The sequence below is a fragment of the Schistocerca gregaria genome, unplaced genomic scaffold (assembly GCF_023897955.1).
Source record: "Schistocerca gregaria isolate iqSchGreg1 unplaced genomic scaffold, iqSchGreg1.2 ptg000304l, whole genome shotgun sequence".
NCBI lineage: Eukaryota > Metazoa > Arthropoda > Insecta > Orthoptera > Acrididae > Schistocerca > Schistocerca gregaria.
Genome location: NW_026061786.1, coordinates 4,089,331 through 4,107,374, shown reverse-complemented (window position 1 = coordinate 4,107,374; position 18,044 = coordinate 4,089,331). Strand labels below are relative to the sequence as shown.

Below are 18,044 nucleotides of genomic sequence, written 5' to 3'. Positions count from 1 at the left end.
ACTTATCGCCAACACATCTCGGCTCCCTTTCTTTCGTCTCACGCTCGGGCGTTTCGGTGACGCACCTCCTGCGTCGATGAGCATCACATTGTCTTCAGTTGACCAATTTTCTTCGTTACGTTCTATATGGTACCTTGTAATTTAAACGGCGCATTTTGATCATAGTAATTATGAACAGTTTCAGTTACCACTATGACAAGAACAATAAAAATTAAGAATTGTTTGTATTGTTTCTTTATGAAGTAAAGCTTTTCCTTACGTTGGAATCTCATAAAAATCTGTAAATTTCTCCGTTTTATGTATTATTCCAACGAATAGCGCATTGTTGTTCGGCAACGCAAGGACCTATAGTTGTCCCAATAATTAACCTCTTTTCCACTTATCTCTGCGCTTGCATTGTAATGGTCGTGTTGTGTTTATTTTGTAACCTTTCCTGAACTATGCGTAAGTAACGTACTTTGTGGCAGACCGTTTCTTTGTTAGCCTTCAGCTCATTACTTTTTGTGATAGAAGTCAACTACAGAAAAACATACAAAGTAGTATTTTCCCGATTTTTAACATTTAAAAAGCGAGGTATTTCGAGATGATAGATTTTAGGGGAGGGACATGACGTTCGCTAGTGAAAGATGAATTATTTTTCAGCCTTCTACTTTTGTAATTTTGCAATTATCAGAGTCGCTGAAGGGGAATTATGCAACCAATCAATTTCTTACGAAAAACCACAGCTGCTTCGCTTTTTTTTTTTTCAGAATTATCTCTACACCTCTTACGTTTAATTACATAAGGGCGATGAAATGCAAAAGCTAAAGAATATATACTCATGTACAGATGGATGTACGCAGTTTTAGGTATTATTACGATGGAAAAAAATATTACAGTGGAACTTTTATCTCCTTGGAGACAAACAGTTTCAGTGTAATGCAGTAGGTTGCAGGTTGTTGTGTCAGACTGATTATATCGATGGTTGGTTGGTTGGTTGATTTGGGGGAACGGATCAAACAGCAAGGTCATCGGTCGTATCCGACTATGGACGGATGCAAAGGAACTCGGCCATGCTCTGCCAAAGGAACCATCTCGGCATTTGCCTGAAGCGATTTAGGGAAATAACAGAAAACCTAAATCCGGATGGCCGGACGCGGGTTTGAACCGTCTTCCTACGCGAATGCGAGTCCAGTGTGCTAACCACTGCGCCACCTCGCTCGGTTTATGTCGACGGAATTACATTGTAGGGCAGTCTACTGAAACATTCAGTGTAATTTAAGCAAAAACAAGTCTGACACGGAAACGATAATTTGAAAACCGTTACGAAAGCGTCTAGTGGAAGACTGTTTTCGTTCAGCTAATATATCAAAGTAGGCCTAGTACTTAGGAAGGATCTAACTACAGAAAAAAATTCTGGAAGGGGTTTTTAGTTTAAGATCTAAATATATGTTTCAGCCATCTACAGATGGATGTACGCAGTTTTAGGTATTATTACGATGGAAAAAAATATTACAGTGGAACTTTTATCTCCTTGGAGACAAACAGTTTCAGTGTAATGCAGTAGGTTGCAGGTTGTTGTGTCAGACTGATTATATCGATGGTTGGTTGGTTGGTTGATTTGGGGGAACGGATCAAACAGCAAGGTCATCGGTCGTATCCGACTATGGACGGATGCAAAGGAACTCGGCCATGCTCTGCCAAAGGAACCATCTCGGCATTTGCCTGAAGCGATTTAGGGAAATAACAGAAAACCTAAATCCGGATGGCCGGACGCGGGTTTGAACCGTCTTCCTACGCGAATGCGAGTCCAGTGTGCTAACCACTGCGCCACCTCGCTCGGTTTATGTCGACGGAATTACATTGTAGGGCAGTCTACTGAAACATTCAGTGTAATTTAAGCAAAAACAAGTCTGACACGGAAACGATAATTTGAAAACCGTTACGAAAGCGTCTAGTGGAAGACTGTTTTCGTTCAGCTAATATATCAAAGTAGGCCTAGTACTTAGGAAGGATCTAACTACAGAAAAAAATTCTGGAAGGGGTTTTTAGTTTAAGATCTAAATATATGTTTCAGCCATCTACATTCCCCACCTAGTAGTGAAGGTGAAATTACTCTGATAGGAGCTGTAACAGAAGCATTTGTCATTCTATGCACGCTCCAGATGTGAATGGAATCTGAAGAGAAGCTGACAACTGTACAGTTTATAATTACCGCCACCGAGGTGCTTCAGTGACTGTTGAAGTGTAAATGTAAAGTAGTTCAGAAGGATCAGTCGCATAAGCGTTTTCAATGAATTTGCTGCTTGTCTAAGTAACAAAATCATCATGGGCTTATTAAACACCACACGTGTCAAACACGACACCCTCTATTCACAGGCGATATCTTGGAAATATTAGATGAAGGGGTACAAGTGTATTTCGTAATCCTAGATTTCCTAAAGGCGATCGCCAATATACAACATTGCCGACTAATAACCGAGATACGGTTATAAGAGGAACTTCGCAAACATGTGACTGGTTAGCAGGTTATTTGACTAACAGAGTCCGGTACATTTTTCTAGGCTGCACACCAAGCAAGCTTAGCAGGATCACTATTTTCTTCTAAGAACAAAAATGGTTTATAAGGAGAGGTTAGCAGCACAATCAGGCAATTTGCTGAAAATGTTGTAGTCCACAGGAATGCATCGACATCGGATGATCCTAAGGAAATACGAAAATATTTGACCAGAATTTCCACGTGGTTGAACGAGTGACAACTCTCTTTAAAAAAGGACGAGTTGAAGATGAGTAACAACAAAATTATTCAGGTATGTGACAGCATTATCAACGTGTAAAAATTTTCCGACGTTTCAGCCACTGTAGCCTTCCTTAGAGTGTTTTGATGACTGATCAGTCAATAGTGGCCGCAACGTCGAAGAAATTTACTTTTGACAACATGGTCACGTATCCTGAAGAATTCTTTTTGGCAGTGCCAACGGCTGTGGAAACCTACGCTTACAAAATACTATCTGATTACGAGATTAGTGCAAAAGTGCTAAATCCCTTCTAGCCGTTTACACATTTTGGGTCAATACTAATAAGTGCCATAATGGAAAGAACACGTAACTTTGTAAGTAGGGAACGCGAGCACTAGACTTATGTTCGTTGGAAGGGTTTGTTGTCAATAATTCCAGTATTTTGCTCCAGTGGTTAGAGTCCTTATCGAGAAGTGTGGCAACAGACATCGAACGAATTCAGAAATATGCCCTAGGGTCGTAAGAAGTCGATGTGACCGAAGTAGAAGCGTAACAGACATGATCAGTGAACGTAATGAGAATGCTTGGTAGAAAGGCTCCATTGCTCACGCGAAACCCTGTTAAGTAAACTTAGAGAACCAGCAAACTGCATCTCGCCTAAGGATTATGAGAAAAAGGTGAAAGAGAGTAGTACGCGAGCAGAGACTTTCAGACATTTTCCTTGATTTAAATAATGAAAAACTGCAGCAGTTAGTTATTTTTTCATGCTTATCCCAACGCGTGTCGAGAATTTATTATCACTTTCGAGTAAATCTGTTTACATAACTATTTTTATGATGGTTCAAAAATGTTTCAAATGGCTCTGAGCACTAGGGGACTTAACTTCTGAGGTCATCAGTCCCCTAGAACTTAGAACTAGTTAAACCTAACTAACCTAAGGACATCACATACATCCATGCCCGAGGCAGGATTCGAACCTGCGACCGTAGCGGTCGCGCGGTTCCAGACTGTAGCGCCTAGAACCGCTCGGCCATCCAGGCCGGCTATTTATGATGTTCGAATCTGTGACTTTCTGCCTCTCTTGCACTGAAGTTGACTTTTTGAGTCTATAATGTGATCAGAAAATAGGAGAGATGTATCTCGGAATGTATTTTATATTCTGATGTTAGATACTGTGTTTTTGTTTTTCTACTTCCAAGTATTGTGCCTCCTCCATTTAATAGAATATCGCACACACAGTTTATTTTTTAATCAAGACATGTTACAGAAAAACAATCCAAGATTCGTTTGTCCGTTTTCCCGATTGCACTATGTTCTCAAAAATGCAATTACAACGCAAGGGGAGCAGAAACTGATATATGCAAACATAAAAAATGTAAAAAATGCACATGAAAATGAGAATAAATTCTCGGAACTCGTTGACTATGCATGAAAATATAAGCTTTGCAGTTTTTCACTATTTAAATCATGAATGACACAATTGCAGGCTTTCAGAGAACACCGATTACGATGAAAGAAATTAAGGCTTTTTCTTGTTTTATTAGGGAATGGAACAGCAGAGGTAATCGCTAATACTGATACGAACTGCTTCCGCTGTGGGCTGTACGTCGTATTGTGGAATACAGATGTAGGTGCAGAGTAATTAGTTAAATGAGATCACGACCAGTTGCCTGTTGCCATGTTCTTCTCAAATGTGTGTGAATCCCTAAGGGACTAAACTGCTGAGGTCATCAGTCCCTAGACTAACTTACGCTAAGAACAACACACACACCCATGCCCGAGGGAGGACTCAAACCTCCGACGGGAGGGACAGCGCAAACTGTGACATGAGGCCTTAAACCACGCGGCCCCGTGTTCTGTATACTGAGCTAGAGTTCTTCGTTGATGATCCTTATGTCGAAATCTAAAATCTGGCACCCTATTGTGCTGCATGTAAACCTCGGTCAGTACACTGATTGAGCCTGTAGTGGGAGAGGGTCTTCCAGAACACAAATGATGGTTCAAATGGCTCTTAATTTCTGAGGTCATTAGTTCTCTAGATTTTAGAACTACTTAAACCTAACTAACCAAAGGACATCACACACATCCATGCCCGAGGCAGGATTCGAACCTGCGACCGTAGCGGTCGCGCGGTTCCAGACTGTAGCGCCTAGAACCGATCGGCCACCTGAGCCGCCTCCAGAACACACACTTTTGTTCTGTGACCCTTGATCGCAGTAAAGGTGACTACATGTACATCCAAATCTACATATATACTCCGCTAGCCACCAAGCGGTGTGTGGCGGAGGGCACTATTAGCGCCAAAGTCACATCCCCCCCTCCCCCTTTACCACTAGCGGATCGCTCGAAGGAAAAACGACTGCCTGAACGCCTCAGTACGAGCTCCAATTTCTCTTATCTTTGAACGGTGATCATTGCTTGATATGAAAGTTGGTGGTAATAATATACGCTCTACATACTCGGCGAAGGTTGGATTTTGGAATTTAGTGAGCAGCCCCTTCCGTTTAGCGCGTCGTCTATCTGCAAGTGTGTTCCACTTCATACTTTCTAGAAAATCTGTAACCCTCTCGCGATTGCTAAATGTACCAGTCACGAATCTTGCCGCTCTTGTTTGGACCTTCTCAATCTCTTGAATCAGACCCAACTGGTAAGGGTCCCATACAGACGAACGATACTCTGAAGACTGGACAGACTTAAGTATCGTAAGCAATTTCCTTTGTTGAAGGACTGCATCGCTTCAGGATCCTACCAATAAACCGCGGTCTAGAGGTCGCCTTACCCGTTACTTGTGTAATCTGATCGTTCCATTTGAGATCATTTCGAATAGTCACACCCAGATAGTTGACGGATGTTGCCGCTTCCAAAGACTAGGCATTTATATTGTATTCATATATTAATGGGGATTTTCGCTTTGTTATACGCAGTGTGTTACACTAACTAATATTGAGAGAAAACTGCCAGTCATTACACCACACATTCATTTTCGGCAAATCCTCATTGATTTGTACACAACTTTCATGTGATACTACTTTCCTGCAGACTACAGCATCATCGGCAAACAGCCTAATGCCGCTGTCAATACCATCAACCAGCTCGTTCATGTAAATCGTAAAAAGCAGCGGACCTATTACGCTGCTCTGGGCACACCTGATGTTACCCTTGTTTCTGTTGAAGTCTCCCCATTCAGGACGACATACTGCTCTCTGTCTGTTAGAAAACTGTGTATCCAACCGCATATGTCATCGGATAGACCGTAAGCGCGCACCACTTTTTGAAGCAAGCGACAGTGTGGAACTGAGTCGAACGCCTTTCGAAAGTCGAGAAATATGGCATCAACCTGGGAGCCGGTATATAAAGCCTGTTGTGTTTCATGCACAAAGAGGGCGAGCTGTGTCTTGCAAGACCGCTGTTTCTTAAAACCGTGCTGCTTTCTGCAGATGAGCTCAGAGACTACAAAGGTCATTATGTCTGAACACAAAATATGTTCCATGATTCTACAACAAATTGATGTCAGTGAAATTGGCTGGTAATTACGTGCATCCCATTTTCTACCCTTTTTATAGAATGCTATGACCTGGGCCTTCTTCTAGTCCCGTGGAACTTTCCGCTGTTCTAATGATGGATAAGAATGGTGCTATATTTGTAGTATAGTCAACATAAAATCTTGCGGGGACACTGTCTGGGATAGATATCTTCCTGGCGTCTAAGGATCTTAACTCTTATACAATCCCAGATACACTGAACACTATGTTAGCCATCCTTGCGTTTGTTCGATAGTTGAAAGGGGGAATGGTGCTGCAGTCCTCTACCGTAAACAAGTTTTTGAAAGCTAGGTTTAAAATTTATGCCTTCTTTTTATCGTGATCCGTTACATTACCCGTACTGACAGCAGGAGAAAGTATTGAATTATTTGTAGCGTTCACAGACGGCACGTACGAGAAAACTTTTATGGGGCTATTTTTAGAATCTGCAGATAAAATATCTGCTTTCAAATTCGTTAAAAGAAACTCTTATTGACCTTTTGAAAGTTTCTTTCATTTCGCATAGTTTCTGTTTGTCAGCGAGGCAGTGACTACGTTTAAAACGACTGTGCAGAATTCTCTGCTTTCTCAGGAACTTCCTAATATGTTTGTTGAACCAAGGTGGACCCCCACCCCCTATATTTTTGCTAGGCACATATTTCTGTAACACGTGGTAGACAATACCTTTAAATTCCGACCACAGGTACTCAGTGTCTTTGTGTCCCGCGGTGAAAGCACACTTACAGGATGATACAACACGGTCAGTTAGAAACAAGACCTTGTTGTTCGATCTCAACGGCTGTGCAAGCAGAATACCTAGAGCGCTGTATAAACAGTGCATGTGGCGACTAGATTAAAGGCGGCAACGAGCACAGGACACAAATGATTCAACAGACAATGTTAGCGAGGCAGATGACAGTAGCAGCGGTAGTAAATCAGACAGCGACAGACAAACGTATAGTAAGGAGTAAATAAGTGTCCATAACATATTAATGTTATACTCTAAGAGAAATGTAGAAATGAAGGACAATACACGCTGCCGTGTAGAGTAGCCCAAGATAGGTGTAGAATAACGCCATCTGAGAGCGACAGGCTGCAAGTATTGCTGGGATTGTCGCCCTTGGACGGAGAATAGTAGAAGATGGCTCTGCGGTTCCCCAGGAGCGAGGTGTACAATGCCTTTCTGGGATACTCTCCTCGACAGCATCGCTGGTGGCACTCTATAAATCTGAACTCTTTTCTATCTCCGTATTTTACTATCTTCTTAATATATGAAATGTTCATTTTAAGCGTTTCCGTTTCCTAATTACTTATAAGTTTGCAAATATTAGAAGCTGCAACAAAAATAATAAGAAATCAAATAAGCTTGATATTATGTACACTCAAAATTTAACACTGTGAAAACAAGACCTCTCCTAGTCATTAGGTGGCAGGTTACTCGTATTTGTAAATGCCAGCAAAAAAAAAAAAAAAAAAAACAAAAAAAACGGTATTGTGTTCACAGGATCAATTTACGCCTTTATTTGCTTTATTTACTGCAATTTCTGTATACTTCGGCGACGGTAATGGTAGCGAAGGAATAGCGTGTGCGTCACTGTCAGATGGTACACCTTTTAACGTGACACACAGAGGTAACGATGTTTCGTAGTTGAACTTCTCTCTCTCTCTCTCTCTCTCTCTCTCTCTCTCTCTCTGTCTCTCCCTCCCAATATGTGTGCACGCACACACGCGCGCACGCGCGCGTGTGTGTGTGTGTGTGTGTGTGTGTGTGCGCGTGTGTGTGTGTGCTCCACGTGGATGGTGTACTGTGTGGGGAGGAAGCGGTGAGGGCAGGTGGGACTTGCGCTGAATATTTGAATCCCGGCGAGGTTTCCGGTAAAGCAAGTTTGTTAACTGGCTAATTGAGTTTCGCTGGGAGAATGTGTACCGCCATACCAACGGAGTGAATACATGCACGCCGGGAAGGGTGGGGCTGGAAAGTGGGGGGGGGGGGCGGCGGAGGGGTGAGGCAGGTTGTGTACATCGCAGCCGGACTCTCTCCTGGACGGAGTTAGGGTGTCCTTCCGCACTGTACGACACACGAATCACTCTAAACAGGTAACCTCACATCTTGGTCATTCTTTTCATGTTGCACGGAAAAACTTTATACGAAAGCGTCGTCACTACATTCACACGCTCCGGTCTCCAATTCGGAGGCAGAACCTCACCCACTAGCAGAGCGATAATATAGTCGGTATTCAAATAACAAAAATGCACTTTAGTGACGTCCTCGACAACTGCCAATACTTCTACGGCGAACAGCTTCTCATTTTATAGGCACATATAGCACTAGAGATCGCTCTGCATCGCAGTTCAAACCATCTCTGGGAAGGGCTACGTCGATAATGAAATCAAAAGACGGCGTATGCACAGGGACAACACCCATCGTAAATAACTAACGTCAAGGCGTGAAAAACTATTGGGCTTTCCGTCGTATGAAAACTGTGAGTATCCTTGGAAAAGCATTCACCTAGCTGTGTATTAAATGATCAACTTATCACATGAGACCTATTCGCCGGCCGCGGTGGTCTCGCGGTTCTAGGCGCGCAGTCTGGAACCGTGCGACTGCTACGGTCGCAGGTTCGAATCCTGCCTCGGGCATGGATGTGTGTGATGTCCTTAGGTTAGTTAGGTTTAAGTAGTTCTAAGTTCTAGGGGACTAATGACCACAGCAGTTGAGTCGCATAGTGCTCAGAGCCATTTGAACCATTTTTGAGACCTATTCTTTGGAAGACATTAGTTTTATATAATTTACGCAACTGCAAAGATGCGCCTCTAGCGCGGACGCTAATACATTGATTGCTCAAAGAAACATTTTAACAAAAGCTGAACTGAACGTTCCACTTCAATCCAAATAAAAAATCTGACGGTAAAAAACCTTTGTAGGTCTTCAGATTTTATCGTACTTCTGCTGGTAATGTGCAAGCTTAAAGAAGTTCATCTTTAAGCCATAAAAGTGAGCGGTCTTGCCAGCGTGCAGACAACAGTTATTAATTAATAAAATTCGAGTAATTTTTGTTCGATACTGTAAACCGGCAAGTCATTGTTATGAAGGTGTTGAACGGCGCAAGAATTGTCTCGAAGGAAGGAGAAAAGTAATGACAGTAATTTGTGACAAAAACGTGAACCAAGAAGCTAGCACAGGACAGGCTGAAATCTGATCGCACTATAAAGTTAGAAAATTACTTATGTAAGTTATACTGTTTATAAAAAAAATTTAATTGCTTGTGAGAATTATTTGGTGTTTACCAAAATTCTTATTCTATTATTTTCCTTTTTTTACCTCCATGTCATATTATTTTTTATAAATATCAAACAGCCTTTACTATAGCAGAGAATAGTGCGGCATCCTGGTCGTAGACAGAAGGCCGCTCCTTGTCTTCTATACATTTCATATCTGCCCCATTTATTAATAATTTCACTTGCAAATGCAATTTTTTTAATGTTCATTCTTAAAGGTCCCTTAGGTAATTACAAAATTCATACTGATTACGTAAAGAAATACGGATTGTTTTTTTCCTAATAATAGAAGCCTTCGCGTAATCAAAAAGTAGCCTCCTTCTGACAACGATCAGGAGCCGACCAGAAGACGGAAGTCTTCGGCCGCTTTCGTGTTTCCTGTGCCAAAGCTGTGCCGGACTGGGAACACGTCAATAATTGAAAAAATTGAAATATATTTAACTTATTTCTTTTTCTTTTATCATACTAGAGGCACAACTAAAGATGACAAACGTCAGGCGTTGCCGACAGTAAATTATTAACCAACAACGAGTGAGCGAGTAGCGCTAAATGCCTCCCTTTGCCTGGGTCAGACAACGGAGAGACTGAATCAGCGCTGCTCGTTCACTTGGTGTTCACTACCGACAGCTTGTCGCTGTGGTCACTTTCGTTGAGTGGCGAAGCTAGCCGTTAAGTGTATGTTGTTTCCCTGCATATGCCTTTAATCAGTATACGCTGTCATTTTATTTTATGGGCGGAGTAGTGTCATATTAACATTGTAATAACTTGTGTATTGTTAAGCTTAAGGCTGTTGGAAGCCATCAGGGGCACTCCAAGACAGGAAATCATAGTACAGACAGCAGGCAAAAGTGGTAGCGTTTGGGCTACCGGAGGAAACTGCTAACGCTAGATCCCTGGAACTGCAGACACTCTGTGCAGCGGTCGTAAGGGAGAAGTTTTTACTTCAGAGAATTAAGTGGTGACTCTGTCCACCGTCTAGACGCTATTGTAAGACGTGACAGCAGGATGGTCACGAAAACGCTCGTCTTAGCAGAGAGGGCTTGATACTTACCACTGAGAATCGAAACGTCAGTGGGTTTACAGAGGTCTCTTTCACGAAAAGCCTCTAGGCGGGACAAGGTGCCGCAAAACACTGTTGCTGTTGGCCGTAAGTGGGAGGGCAGTGACGTTTGGCTTTTAGATGAACGCTGTTGCTACCAATTTGGGAGTTTGTTAATGTAAAGTTCAGAAACATCCCTACCTATCGAGTAGGCGGCGGGGTAGTTGGCCACAGGCATCAAGGAGGTGCAGAGTCACTAGACAGTTTTGCCGAAGCCTGTAAATTGCCAGTGGATTGGTGGGCCAACTAAAGGAAAGGAGAAATAGTGCGCCCCCACAATTCTTTCTGCTCTCAGTCAGATCATTGGGGCACAGACTCGGTGTCAGTTGTTGCCGGCCTCGGTAAGCTCCAAGAAGTCTGTTTTTGTCCCTTGGAGTACTGCTCTCCAAGTTTATACTTTAAAATGGTGCTAGTGATTGCTTTTCCTGTTAGCTCTCGCCCCATAGGCTCAGACACTGACTTATGTTGTTCAACCAGTTGCACTCTTTGTTTTTTCTACTGTCTGCAATTAGCCTTCATTGTAGTAAGTACCCAGTTGCATATAAATAAAGTTAATCAGACCCATTAGAATGCGCTAGGTGACGATCAGTTTGGCTTTAGGAAAAGTAAAGGCACGACAGAGGCAATTCTGACGTTACGGCTAATAATGGAAGCAAGGCTCAAGAAAAATCAAGACACGTTCATAGGATTTGTCGACCTGGAAAAAACGTTCGACAATATAAAATGGTGCAAGCAGTTCAAGATTCTGAAAAAAGTAGGGGTAAGCTATAGGGAGAGACGGGTCATATACAATATGTACAACAAACAAGAGGGAATAATAAGAGTGGACGATCAAGAACGAAGTGCTCGTATTAAGAAGGGAGTAAGACAAGGCTGTAGCCTTTCTCCCCTACTCTTCAATCTGTACATCGAGGAAGCAATGATGGAAATAAAAGAAAGGTTCAGAAGTGGAATTAAAATACAAGGTGAATGGATATCAATGATACGATTCGCTGATGAAATTGCTATCCTGAGTGAAAGTGAAGAAGAATTAAATCATCTGCTGAACGGAATGAACAGTCTAATGAGTACACAGTATGGTTTGGGAGTAAATCGGAGAAAGACGAAGGTAATGAGAAGTAGTAGAAATGAGAACAGCGAGAAACTTAACATCAGGATTGATGGTCACGAAGTCAATGAAGTTAAGGAATTCTGCTACCTAGGCAGTAAAATAACCAATGAAGGACGGAGCAAGGAGGACATCAAAAGCAGACTCGCTATGGCAAAAAAGGCATTTCCGGCCAAGAGAAGTCTACTAATATCAACTACCGGCCTTAGTTTGAGGAAGAAATTTCTGAGTATGTACGTCTGGAGTACAGCATTGTATGGTAGTGAAACATGGACTGTGGGAATACCGGAACGGAAGAGAATCGAAGCATTTGAGATGTGGCGCTACGGACGAATGTTGAAAATTAGGTGGACTGATAAGGTAAGGAATGAGGAGGTTCTACGCAGAATCGGAGAGGAAAGGAATATGTGGAAAACACTGATAAGGAGAAGGGACAGGATGATAGGACATCTGCTAAGACATGAGGGAATGACTTCCATGGTACTAGAGGGAGCTGTAGAGGGCAGAAACTGTAGAGGAAGACAGAGATTGGAATACGTCAAGCAAATTATTGAGGACGTAGGTTGCAAGTGCTACTCTGAGATGAAGAGTTTAGCACAGGAAAGGAATTCGTGGCGGACCGCATCAAACTAGTCAGTAGACTGATGACAAAAAAAAAAAAAAAAAAAAAAAAAAAAAAAAAAAAAAAAAAAAAAAGAATCCTTACGTTTACTGTTGTTTGTATTCTACAGAACTTCAAAATCCGCGCCACTTTTAGATACCCTGAGTCGGTGCTTATCGCTGCTGCAAGCAGTCAGCAAGCCATCCATCACTTGAAGTTTGTCTTACCCGGCTATACTTTATCGAAATCGCAACAGCTTGTAGGAATCTCAGGTGGCAACGACGCTACAGCCTAAACTAATGACATCGACCTGCTTATCACGGCTGATGTTTGCCGCAAAGCCTTCATCACTCGTGTTGCGCATGCGCACAGAGCACTTTTCGTGGCCCCAGCACACCTTATAGCGGACTTCTCGTGGCGCGAGCGTAGTAAACGCTGTAAGCCTTTCTTTATCTGGGCAGTCCCATAAAGAGTGTTCCGAACATTTACGTTCAAAACTGTACAGACGGTAGAGGATACTTAATTCAGTTTTTTTTAGGTTAGGAACCATCTGTCAGAAATGAATATCTCAGTCTCTATGAGGGCCTTGAGTGAGCACTACGTGTTAGGCACGTGTCTTTAAGCTTCTTATGATCCGGCGTGAATATTTGCCTGCCTAGTCGGCTTGGGTGCAGCTGCCTTCAAATACAATACACAATCGTCTGTGACGTGTCCAGGGTGAAATTTACGACTGTTTACATTTGATGACTAGTTGTCAAAGATAAAAGTATTAGTCGGTACAGGTGCTTACTGGCATGCAGTTAGTGTGGGCTGTTGAGAACGTAATGTGTGGACAAACGAACGAATGTGCACAAGGATAGATTCTCACCGGGAGTCTTCCAGTTTCAAAGAAATTTGTCGCCAATAATAACACAAGGATTATCTCGACGAAGAGATGTTTCCGTAGTATAATTTGAGGAAATTGTGTTGGATGGTGTGGGGGAAGATTTTTAATAAGCAACTGTCAACGTCCGCGTGAAACGCACACATTGGGAAATAAACTCTGCTGGTGAAGCACTAGTTATATACTTTTTATAAACAAAGGGAGGAAGCAGTGGGGTCGTTCGATTGTGAATCGAGAGCTCAGTTCTGTCAACCAATTGTCCTGACCAGATCTGTAGTGCTTGACATCGTACAGTCCATATTGTTCGCGGATGAACATGTTCTATCATTCATGGTTTTATCAACTACCGCAGTAGCCGCTTTTCAGGGTAATACGTGAGTCTCGGATGACTTTCAGTGACTGTTATCTGCCTTCGGGCTGAAATTATTCCAGATGATTTTTAGGATCTTTTTTACTGCGGCTCCATTTGAACGGTGCACGTTATCTGGTGTTCATTCGAGACGTGGTGTCACCTCTTCTACTACGCGACGCTGATGCCGCTGATAGCTGTCATCAGTAAGCCCACCTCTAGTTACTCCCGTGTTTGAAACAGCTTCTAACATCTGATTGCTTTACTTTGCTGATAGATGGCTGCGTTGACGTAATGCGTTATCTGATATCAGCAAGTAACAGTTTCAAACGGTTTGAAATTATGTGTAAAGTGTCTTGGAGGTCGCTAAGCGCTTTCATTCTGAAATACTGGATGCATACTGTCTGCGTAATTTTGCCGCCATGCGTTAAGCTGCCTCAAGCCTTACACACTATTTGTTATTTTGTGTAAAACTTAACGTGAATTTATACCTCTTAATCACTCGGTTATCACGGTCAATAACTGTATGAAATAATGAAAATCAAATTTTTTGCCACTAAAAGCCTTTAAATAGGCACCCAGAAACTGGGATTGTGTGACCTTCTTAGCCGCTTAGCAGTGCAGATACTGCATATATTAGATCTGAAAATGTTCTAAATTCGGCTGCAACCAGCCATAGCAATAAAATATAGACAGTGATTTATTTTTAAAAGACTTGATAATTAAGTGATGGAGAACCGCCATCAACCTGCTCTTCGAGAAGCTGTTACGCCTCTACTTTTTGGCGGCAGTAGTTCGCAGTCGTCACCGGCTGGAATACTCGATTAAAACATAACAGAGAGAGACAAAGCAAATAGCGTTGTGCTAGGTGCACAGAAAGTGTACCGGCCCACTTCTCCTCCCCCAGACTCAAATGCAGCTGTATCACATGATAAGTGATTATCGAACACAGCATTTAAATTGTATTTCTAATTGCAATGTTAATTGGTGTTTCATATTCACACTAATGCATTCTTACAGTCGTAGAGAAAAATTCAAAGGTGTCTTCAAGTCGGAGTTTTGGTTGAACGCTGCATTCCTTTACTGAAAATGATCCTATTTGACGTCCAAAATGTCTGTTAGCGTCCGACAGAATGTAACTGAAAATGAAATCCAAAACTTTATAAGCTACCTAATTTAACGAAATGAAAATGAATGAAAAATACAGAAAATTGGTAACAAATGAAGAGGACCTAACCTCGAAAGAATTCTTCGAGTTTTAGTCTCCGAGAAACTAGCCGCTGACGCAGCAAAGAAGATCTACTGGCCCGCGACGCGTACAGCGGCACTGGGGAGCAGGCCGTAGCTTCTCTTGACAAATGGCCGCCATTGTTCCTCGGATGGCATGACACAGTAGGACGTAACGCAGAAGCTCCTGGGAACTGCAGGGTTCGAACGCAGCGTGCGGGGGAGAGAAATGGACGCGGGACGCCGGTTCCGATCCGATGGTGCGCCGGCGCAGTGCGGGCCGCTGGTCCGCATTCACCGTCCGACGGAGACGGATGGCGGCCGGCGCGTCAATGCGCTGTGCTGTCTCCCGTGAGCCACCCGGCGCCCCGAACCCGACAAAATGAAACGTTCGTAACTGTTTATCGTTCGTCCGAAATATGTGTACCTCACTGGTCCGTCCTGCTATCAGTACAAAATCTCAGTACTAACAGCTGAGTTATTTGTACAGTTGTAAAACGACCGTAAGCTACAACAGACTATCATAGGTAAGTGTACATTACGCTAGTTTTATTAGTTGCTTTGGTCAGTTAAGCTCGTAGCTCTGTTACCTGTACTTTACGTGTGTTGCGTATCTATCGGGCGTTAGTTCATAACTATCGCTTTCTTTACGTATACGATCAATGTCTTATAAGATTCCCTTAAAAACCGGAAGCGGGGAAGCGTCCAGAAACTAGGTGATTATATAAAGGGCCAGGTAACCTATGGAACATTTCTGTTCTACATAGTTACCTTTCTGCCTGTACTTAAAAGTAAACAATACATATAGAAAAAAAACAAAATTGACAGGATTTGATTTAGGTTTCGAATACTGTTGATAAGAAAACAATGCAAACCCATTATATAAAACGCAATTTCCTCATCAAAAAGGTAAAAAAATAGCAAAACAAAATATATATAACATCGCTTCAATACTTTGTCGAACTTACATAAAACGTCATTCATAAGCAACTTACGCGTGTATCAATAATAACAAGAAACTTTTGCCTTTGATCATGATGAAGAACATTCTATGAGTACTGTGTGTGTGTGTGTGTGTGTGTGTGTGTGTGTGTGCATGTAAACTGTACTTGCATCAAAAGTAAGAACCGTAGTTGCATAAAATCGCAAAAAGGTTACGCGATCAGCTTATTGTTATTACTTATAAAATGCAATTTATGTTCTGTAAGGACATAAAATACACAAAAGACCAACAGTAAGTAATGTTCGGTTCAAATTACGAGGGTTATTTTTTTAGTAAGGGCCGTTCACGCGTATAGTCCCGTAGTTCGCGCGGTCGCCGCAACAAGCCACCGCGCCACTTGCCGGCATCCTTCCCGTTCACACTGATGCAAGTTGCAGCTCTGTAGCTGACGTGTACGCATCGCTGTGCTACTTTATAATGTTTACGATTATTGAATCGCCCGCTGCGTCTGAGATACGGTCAGTGATACGTTTTTTTGACCGCGAGAAGCCTATCAGCTGCAGAAATTCATCGTCAGTTAACAGAAGTTTATGGCTTGAATGCAATGAGTGAAGGTAAAGTGCGTCAATGGGTTAGAGAGTTTAAAAATGGCCGTCAAAACGTCCATGACGAAGAACGCTCAGACCGGCCCTCTGTGATCACTGATGATTTGGTGGCTGCAGTCGAAACAAAGATTCGTGAGGACAGAAGATTCACAATTTCCACTCTTTCTTTGGAGATGAAACATGGGTATCACTCCCGAAAGCAAGCGACAATCGATGGAATGGCGACACACAACCTCACCCGTCAAGGTCAAAGCCAAACAGACGCTGTCAAAGCGCAAGATTATGGCAACTGTGTTCTGCGACTAGCGCGGTGTTTAGCTAGTGGACTTTATGCCACGAGGAACGACAATCAACTCAGATGCTTACTATGCAACTCTAAAGAAGCTCCGCAGAGCACTTCAAAACAACAGGCGCGGCATGCTGGCAAAAGGAGTTTTGCTCCTGCACGATAACGCTAGGCCTCACACCTCTCAAAAGACTCGAGATTTGATTGATTCTTTTGGATGGGAAGTTTTGGACCATGTTCCATACAGCTCCGACCTTGCTCCTAGCGATTTTCACCTTTTCCAGTACCTGAAACACCATCTTGGCGGGCAGCGCTTCAATGACGATGAAGTGAAAGCGGCCGTGAACTCTTGGCTGTCGGAGCAGGCGGCCGAATTCTTTGAAGAGGGAATTAAAAACTTAGTTGTATGGTATGACAAGTGCTTAAATAAACAAGGCAACCATGTAGAAAAATAGGTAAAAGTGAGTAGAATCAGAAAATAATTTTTTTTTACAAAAGTGTTTAAAAATAAAAACGGCCCTTACTTAAAAAAACAACCCTCATATATACAGAATAAACAACCAACCAAAAACAAAATCGGAAAGAAAAGTTCTCGGTGCCCAGTTTCTCTCTCGCACATTCATTTATATTTCTTTCTCTAGCAATGCTACCAATACTGCCGGTAATCCTACCTACCACTTACTGCATCATTTATGTAATGCTCCAAAACTACCGAAACATAGTTCTGGTACAGTGGAGCTCTAGTTATTGGCATCGTAAATGCCGCACTATATCCAACAGAGCTGAAAGTCGACAGAGTCCTGATCTGTACAGATCCAATAAGTGCCCAGTGTTCCTTGAAAGATCATCGCAGAAAAGAGCAAACTATCTATCATATGACATCTTAAGACAACTTACGAGTTTAAAAGAATGAAAATCGATCTATTTCCAGTGTACACCAAGCCACATTTACATTACGGGCAATGAACGCGCTGACCAGCTTGACAAAAACATGCAACAAGTCGCACACACTATAACATTCCTTCCACAGTGATACTGCTATCGACAGCTTCCAGGTAAGAAAAAAGGAGGGCAGTCGTCGTTGTGCAATGAGGACATTAACTTCAAAGGAACTTGGTACTGGATATACCCCATGGTTTCTTAGTTATGATCTTTAGCGTAGTAAACTGTCGTCATTAATAGAGTAAGAGTAGGACACAAAGCTACCAAAATAACGAAATGTCTGTTGATGTTAGTAGCTTCTCCAAACTGCGGTCACTGGACAGGGAAAGATCTATGAAAAACATGAAATTTCCGATTACTCCTCCTTCTAAGGCTCTATGTGTACTCGTAAATTAGAGTATTTGAAAGGAATCTTTAATGGGATTTCCACTTTGTACTTAAACCCCGCTTAGTTCCATAGTTCATTAGTTTATGGAAAAGCTTA

At 42.4% G+C, this 18,044-nt stretch overlaps 1 protein-coding gene across 1 annotated transcript in view; it reads right to left on the bottom strand.

Annotated features, from left to right (window-relative positions):
• Positions 1-18,044, bottom strand: part of LOC126305264 (protein unc-13 homolog C-like) — a 1,060,877-nt gene that overhangs the window by 701,328 nt on the left and 341,505 nt on the right. The gene's annotated exons all lie outside the window — the stretch shown is intronic.